The sequence below is a fragment of the Rhodamnia argentea genome, chromosome 6 (assembly GCF_020921035.1).
Source record: "Rhodamnia argentea isolate NSW1041297 chromosome 6, ASM2092103v1, whole genome shotgun sequence".
Classification (NCBI taxonomy): domain Eukaryota; kingdom Viridiplantae; phylum Streptophyta; class Magnoliopsida; order Myrtales; family Myrtaceae; genus Rhodamnia; species Rhodamnia argentea.
Genome location: NC_063155.1, coordinates 410,001 through 417,500, shown reverse-complemented (window position 1 = coordinate 417,500; position 7,500 = coordinate 410,001). Strand labels below are relative to the sequence as shown.

Below are 7,500 nucleotides of genomic sequence, written 5' to 3'. Positions count from 1 at the left end.
CGAGAGGAGGTGATTAAGAAGAGTTGGGGACCTCAAGTTGTAGATATACGTATGCATGATAGTGGATACTACTTTATACGTATCCCGGATGATTCCTTTCGAAGGAAAATTGTGGACATGGGACACATCTCCATTCAAAACTGCACAATGATGCTGCAGAATTGGCATTCTAAACTGAAGCTTAGGAAGGAAGATCATGATACCCTCCCGATATGGATCGAGCTAAAGGACATCCCTTTAGCTCTTTGGTCACAAGCTGGTATTGGGCGTATTGCGAGTGCTATAGGCAGACCATTATACGTAGACGCACAGACGGAAGGCATGAAGAGACTCTCCTTTGCTCGAGTGTGTGTAGAAATTAAGGCAACTCAGCCTCGCGTTGACAGTGTTAAGATACGGTGGGATGATGAACTGATTCCCATTCCAATTGAATATGAATGGAAGCCCCTTTCCCGTGCGTCTTGTGGCATATATGGGCATAAATGCAGGATGACCCGGCTTTGCTCGTGCTGCCACTTCTGATGCTCCCGTGAATAAACATCCCGATGCGCAGACCCAAATCAGAGAGGAGTGGCAGCAGGTTCAAAGGAGAACGCAGCGCAGATTGCACTCTCCTCAAGGTCTTACGACCACTCCACAAGTACCACAACTTGCTGGGATATATACTCAACCTGCTCGGGGGAGTCCTCGGGCACGAATTGAACCCGAGTTTAATACTGATCAGCCACCGAATGATACAGCAGAAGACCTCCCGGTCGAAAAGTCACGGACCTCTTCCCTCCACTCGTCCCAAGCTGAGAATGGTGAGAATGGTGACGGGAATGTTAGTGATGCAGCCACGAATATGGGGAATGACTTATCTTCTCCGTCTCCGCCAAATACTAGATCGCGTGCAATGGTGTTTGCTCTTCCGATACCAATTAGTACTGAAGCTGCTGAATCTCCTGCTCTTGAAGATGGAGACAGCCCCTCTTCCTCCAAGACTACCAAGCAAAAGTCTAAAAGGAAGAAAAGTAGGAAAAAATGGTAACACACCTCCCCTCACCTTGTATATATGTATTTAGGAGTGTGGAACATTAGGGGTCTTGTTGACCCCCTTAGACAGGCTGAGATCTCAGCACTCATTAGAAATAGAAGCCTCTCTTGCATTGGCATTCTAGAGACAAAGGTCAAACAATCCAGTTTTGGACCTATTTCTGCCAATCTCTTTCCGGGGTGGCGTTGGCTTGCTAACTATGAATTCTCGCCTCGCGGAAGGATTTGGATTGGGTGGGATCCTTTGGCAATTGAACTACGGTGTGTATCGGTTTCTTCCCAGATGATACATGCCCATCTTGCCTTTATTGTCATGAAAAAGTCCTGCTATCTAACGATTGTTTATGGCGAGCATACTTTCATTACTCGTAGACCTCTATGGGAGGATCTTATTCGATTGAGTGCATGTCATGAACCGTGGATGGTGGCTGGGGATTTCAATGCAATTAGAGACCACTCCGATAGAATGGGGGGATCTAATGCATGGCTTCCATCGTTTAACGACTTTCGAGATTGCTTGTCTCAAGCGGCTCTTGACGACCTTCGATATATTGGTCATCGGTTCACCCGGGCTACCGCATCGGGCGAAGCACGAAAGCAACGCAAGATTGATCGGGTATTGATCAACGACCGATGGAGCCATCTTTACTCATACTCGGAGGCCAACTTCTTGGCCCCCGGAATCTCCGATCACAGCCCTATGGTGGTTAAGATTATGCAGCCTCCATCATCAAAGAGGCCTTTCAAGTTCTTCAATTTCTGGACTTCTCACCCGTCCTTTTCTGATATAGTCACCCAGGTATGGACGGTTCCCATCGATGGCACTCCGATGTTCTCGGTTTGCAGCAAGCTCAAACTACTCAAAGCCCGCCTTAAAGAGCTGAATAAGAGAGCCTTCTCTGAAATTTCTGAACGAGCTGAACAAGCCCGAGTCCAACTAGTTTCGGTGCAAGATGAGCTGCAACACGACTTCAGAAACCGGTCGCTACTTGATCTTGAAGGGGAATGCATCCGCAATTATTCTAAGTTAAGGCTACGGGAGGAGGCCTTTTACAAACGGAAATCAAGGATTAGATGGCTTAAGGAAGGAGATTTGAATACGAAATTCTTCCATCATTCCGTTAACAAGAGACGACTACAAAATCGCATTATCTCGGTAACTAATCCAGCTGGTGACCTTCTCACAGATCCAGCTCAGGTTCATTCCACCATTATTCGGCATTTTGAAGAGTTATTAAATGGCTGCTCGGTTTCCTCTCGGCCTGGAATTCGGGACATCCGACAACACATTGCTCGTGACCTACAAGAAGACCAAATCCAGCCTCTGTCCGGACCTGTGACGGAGGATGAGATCCGAGCCTCACTTTTCTCCTTGGCGAAAGGTAAGGCTCCTGGACCCGACGGCTTTAACGTGGAATTCTTCATATCTTCCTGGGATATTGTGGGTCCGTCCGTAGTGGCTGCAATCAAGGACTTCTTTACTTCTGGACAGCTGCTCAAACAAATGAATTCTACCATCTTGTGCTTGGTGCCGAAGAAGCCAAATGCCTTGAATATGAATGACTATCGGCCTATTGCATGTTGCAACACCCTTTACAAGTGCATTACCAAGCTCTTAGCCAATCGTATAGCTGCCTTGCTGCCATCCATAATATCCCCGTCGCAAACGGCATTTGTCCAAGGTAGAAGGATTAGCGACAACATCATGTTGGCACAAGAACTTTTTGCGGACTTTCACCATGATCCCTACCTCCCTAAGTGTGCTATCAAGGTTGACTTCCGCAAAGCATACGACACGGTGGATTGGGCTTTTCTTGAATTGGTGCTTCAAGCCTTCCGGTTCCCGGACTTTCTAATCAAACTCATCATGGAATGCGTCACCACTCCTAAATATTCGGTTGCCATCAATGGAGAGTTACATGGTTTTTCCCCAAGTAAGCGGGGTATTCGACAAGGTGACCCTCTATCTCCTTATCTATTCACCTTGATCATGGAAGTTTTTTCGGGCATTATCCATGCCAAGACTACCTTACCGGGGTTCAAGTATTATTGGCGGTGCAAATCTTCTAGGGTGACTCATCTTTTCTTTGCGGACGATGTCCTCCTATTTGCCGAAGGAAACCTTGCCACCATTAAACTCTTAAAAGAGGGACTTCAGCTCTTCTCCACCTGGTCGGGATTACAACCGAATCACTCTAAGAGTGAAATATACATTTCGGGTGGCGGCAAGACTCTGCGGGACCAGATTCAGCATTGCCTTGAATTTCAAGAAGGTAAGCTACCTTTTCGGTATTTAGGGGTTCCAGTTATCGCTTGAGGATCTCAAAAACTGATTGCCATGTATTAATTGAAGCTGTGACATATAGAGTACGGGCTTGGACTCAAAGATATTTGTCCTACGCCGGGCGGTTGCAACTGGTAAAATCGATGTTGCATTCTATCCATGTGTATTGGGCCTCTGTGTTCACCCTCCCTAAAGCAACCTTGAGTAGCATTGAGACTATTCTAAGACAATTCTTATGGAAAGGCCCGGACTTGGGGGTGGGGGGTGCGAAGGTCTCGTGGAAAGATATTTGTTTCCCCAAGGATGAGGGGGCCTTGGTCTTCGAAGGCTTTCGGATTGCAATACATCACTCACTCTCAAGCATATCCGGATTCTTTTTACCGACAAAGAATCGCTATGGTGTAAATGGATACATTCTACTTTCTTGAAAAACTCCAATTTTTGGACTTGCAGCGGGCCCACCATATGCTCTTGGGCGTGGAAGAAAATCTTGGACCTTCGGTACGACTTCTACTTGCAATTCCAATGGAAAATAGGTGATGGCCAAGCCACTTCTTTCTGGTTTGATCATTGGCACTATAAGGGCCCCCTTTTTAAACAGTTCACGGCCGGCGACATCTATCGGACTAGAATACCTCGCGGAGCGACGGTCCGGGAGTTCTACAATGCGGCTTGGGTCTCATCTACCACACTTGACGGCATACTTCAATGGTTGGGCCCTCCACCTATCTTTGTAGACCGCAAGGAAGATAAGTTTACGTGGTTGCCTAACTCTTCCGGAAAGTTTACGATTGCCTCTGCTGCATGGGATTTCATTAGGATCCAAGGTCAACATGCCCCCTGGCACTCTTTCATTTGGGACAAGGCATTTGCACCGAGACATGCATTTCTTTTGTGGCTTGCTTGCCACAACCGTCTCTCCACGCAGGTATTACTACTCCAATACCGTAGGATTGATGTTGGGGTATGTGCTTTTTGTCGAAGGAGACCGGACTCGATCAACCACCTGTACTTTCGGTGTCCCATTACTCGCGGTCTTGCAGCGGATTGGGCATCTAAATGCAACCTCACCTGGTGCGACCGTTCGTGGATGGGGCATATTTTGTGGGCCAAACAGCACATAGGTACTCCATCTTTTTGGCATCGCATTGCTAGATTCTCCTTTGGAGCCTTATGCCATATTATTTGGTCAGAGCGTAACAACATTATCTTCCGTAACAAAGCCCCTTTTATCCCGGCCATCTTGCTTCATCTCACTAAAATGGTTAAGGATAAAGCTGCGTCTTTAGCCCCTATCCGTGACAACCCTTGCAAATGAAGCCTACGGAGGAATTGGGGACTTGCTACCACCATTTTTGAAGATTGCTGATCGTATATATAGGCCGCCCAATGCTGTGTTGCTTCCAGAAACTCGGCCTCTGCATCCGCATCTGGTTGATCGAAATCGGTAGAGCTATGGGTCTCCCGCACGTAATGCGCATATCCCTCCCGCCGGCGGCCGTTATCTAAGAGGTTCATACTTATTGCTGATTGCTCGTGCTGTGGATTTCTCCCTTCAAGCCGTGTCTTCCCTTAGTCCAAACCGACGATAATCTTGGATGATCTTCGGGAGCCTCATTTATCCGGGGCTGCTGCACAGAAGGTTTTCCCAGGATGTTGCTTCGATTGCTTCTGACTTGGCCTTACAAACATTTCCAGCTTGGCCTTTTTGTCTTTCGGCTTATTTCAGCCTTGTCGTTCTTTGTATTCCGCCTCTACCACTTTTGCGGTTCGCTTTGTTGCGTTTCGCTTCGTTGTAGTTTCTGGTTCCCGTTTCTTTTCCTTGTATTTTCCTTCCGGCTCACCGTTGAACCCTATGTGGCATATGGTGCCAATTATGGTTCATGGTTTGTGTGTCCGGCTCCTCTTTTGTACCTAGTCTTTTTGAAAAGTTAATACACTCTTACCTTACCAAAAAAAAAAAAAAAAACCTGCGAAAGCATTTGCCAAGGATGTTTTCATTAATCAAGAACGAAAGTTGGGGGCTCGAAGACGATCGGATACCGTCCTAGTCTCAACCATAAACGATGCCGACTAGGGATCGGCGGATGTTGCTTTTAGGACTCCGCCGGCACCTTATGAGAAATCAAAGTTTTTGGGTTCCGGGGGGAGTATGGTCGCAAGGCTGAAACTTAAAGGAATTGACGGAAGGGCACCACCGGGAGTGGAGCCTGCGGCTTAATTTGACTCAACACGGGGAAACTTACCAGGTCCAGACATAGTAAGGATTGACGGACCGAGAGCTCTTTCTTGATTCTATGGGTGGTGGTGCATGGCCGTTCTTAGTTGGTGGAGCGATTTGTGCCGGTTAATTCCGATAACGAACGAGACCTCAGCTGCTAACTAGCTATGTGGATGTACATCTCCACGGCCAGCTTCTTAGAGGGACTATGGCCGCTTAGGCCAAGGAAGTTTGAGGCAATAACAGTGCCGTGATGCCCTTAGATGTTACGGGCCGCACGCGCGCTACACCGATGTATTCAACGAGTCTATAGCCTTGGCCGACAGGCCCGGGTAATCTTTGAAATTTCATCGTGATGGGGATAGATCATTGCAATTGTTGGTCTTCAACGAGGAATTCCTAGTAAGCGCGAGTCATCGGCTCGCGTTGACTACGTCCCTCGCCCTTTGTACACACCGCCCGTCGCTCCTACCGATTGAATGGTCCGGTGAAGTGTTCGGATCGCGGCGACGTGGGCGGTTCGCCGCCGATGACGTCGCGAGAAGTCCACCGAACCTTATCATTTAGAGGAAGGAGAAGTCGTAACAAGGTTTCCGTAGGTGAACCCGCGGAAGGATCATTGTCGAATCCCGCCTAGCGTAATGACCCGGAGAACTCGTAAAAAACTCAATAGGGGCGGTGGGTCTTTTCCCACCGTCCCTCGACGCTGGGATCGCACGGGCGCCTTGAGCGCTCGGGCCTTCTCGCCGGCACAACGAACCCCGGCGCGGAATGCGCCAAGGAACTTGAACAAGAGAGCGATGCTCCCATCACCCCGGAACATGGTGCGTGCTTGGGATGCCATGCAATCTCCTATTATTCATAACGACTCTCGGCAACGGATATCTCGGCTCTCGCATCGATGAAGAACGTAGCGAACTGCGATACTTGGTGTGAATTGCGAGAATCCCGTGAACCATCGAGTCTTTGAACGCAAGTTGCGCCCGGGCCATTCGGTCGAGGGCACGTTTGCACGGGTGTCACACACGGCGTTGCCCCTAATCCCTCGCCTTTAATTGGGCGGGCGGGACTCGGGTGCGTATGTTGGCCTCCCGCGACGATTTCGTCCCGGTTGGCCCAAAATCGAGCGCTGGAGCGATTAGCACCACGACATTCGGTGGTTGATGAGACCCCAATGATCAATGTCATGCGTGTCGCCCGTGCGGGCGCTCCGTGAATCTACTCTTTACCAACGCGACCCCGTGTCAAGCGGGGCTACCCGCCGAGTTTAAGCATATCAATAAGCGGAGGAAAAGAAACTAACAAGGATTCCCCTAGTAACGGCGAGCGAACCGGGAAGAGCCCAAGCATGAGAATCGAGCGCCCTCGGCGTTCGAATTGTAGTCCGGAGAAGCGTCCTCGGCGACGGACCGGGCCCCAAGTTCCCCGGAAGGGGGCGCCGAGAGGGTGAGAGCCCCGTCGTGTCCGGACCCTGTCGCACCACGAGGCACTCGTCGGCGAGTCGGGTTGTTTGGGAATGCAGCCCTAATCGGGCGGTAAATTCCGTCCAAGGCTAAATATGGGCGAGAGACCGATAGCAAACAAGTACCGCGAGGGAAAGATGAAAAGGACTTTGAAAAGAGAGTCAAAGAGTGCTTGAAATTGTCGGGAGGGAAGCGGATGGGGGCCGGCGATGTGCCTCGGTCGGATGTGGAACGGCGATGAGCCGGTCTCGCCGATCGACTCGAGGCATGGACCGATGCGGATTGCGGTGGCGGCCCAAGCCCGGGCCTTTGATACGTCCGTGGAAACGTCGCCACTGCGATTGTGGAATTCAGCACGCGCCTCGGCGTGCCTCGGCATCTGCGTGCTCCGGGCATCGGCTAGTGGGCTCCCCATTCGGCCCGTCTTGAAACACGGACCAAGGAGTCGACATGTGTGCGAGTCAATGGGTGGCAAACCCGTAAGGCGTAAGGAAGCT

General features: G+C 49.9%; 2 non-coding genes across 2 annotated transcripts in view; both read left to right on the top strand.

Moving 5' to 3' along the window:
* Positions 1-6,406: 6,406 nt before the first annotated feature.
* On the top strand, positions 6,407-6,562 carry LOC125315707. Its single transcript, XR_007198995.1, has one exon. It is a non-coding gene; the product is annotated as a 5.8S ribosomal RNA (ribosomal RNA).
* A 212-nt stretch (positions 6,563-6,774) lies between these two features.
* LOC125315740 overlaps positions 6,775-7,500 on the top strand; it is a 3,390-nt gene continuing 2,664 nt past the window's right edge. The window contains exon 1 of the ribosomal RNA XR_007199028.1: positions 6,775-7,500. This exon is cut by the window's right edge and continues 2,664 nt beyond it. This is a non-coding gene — a ribosomal RNA (28S ribosomal RNA).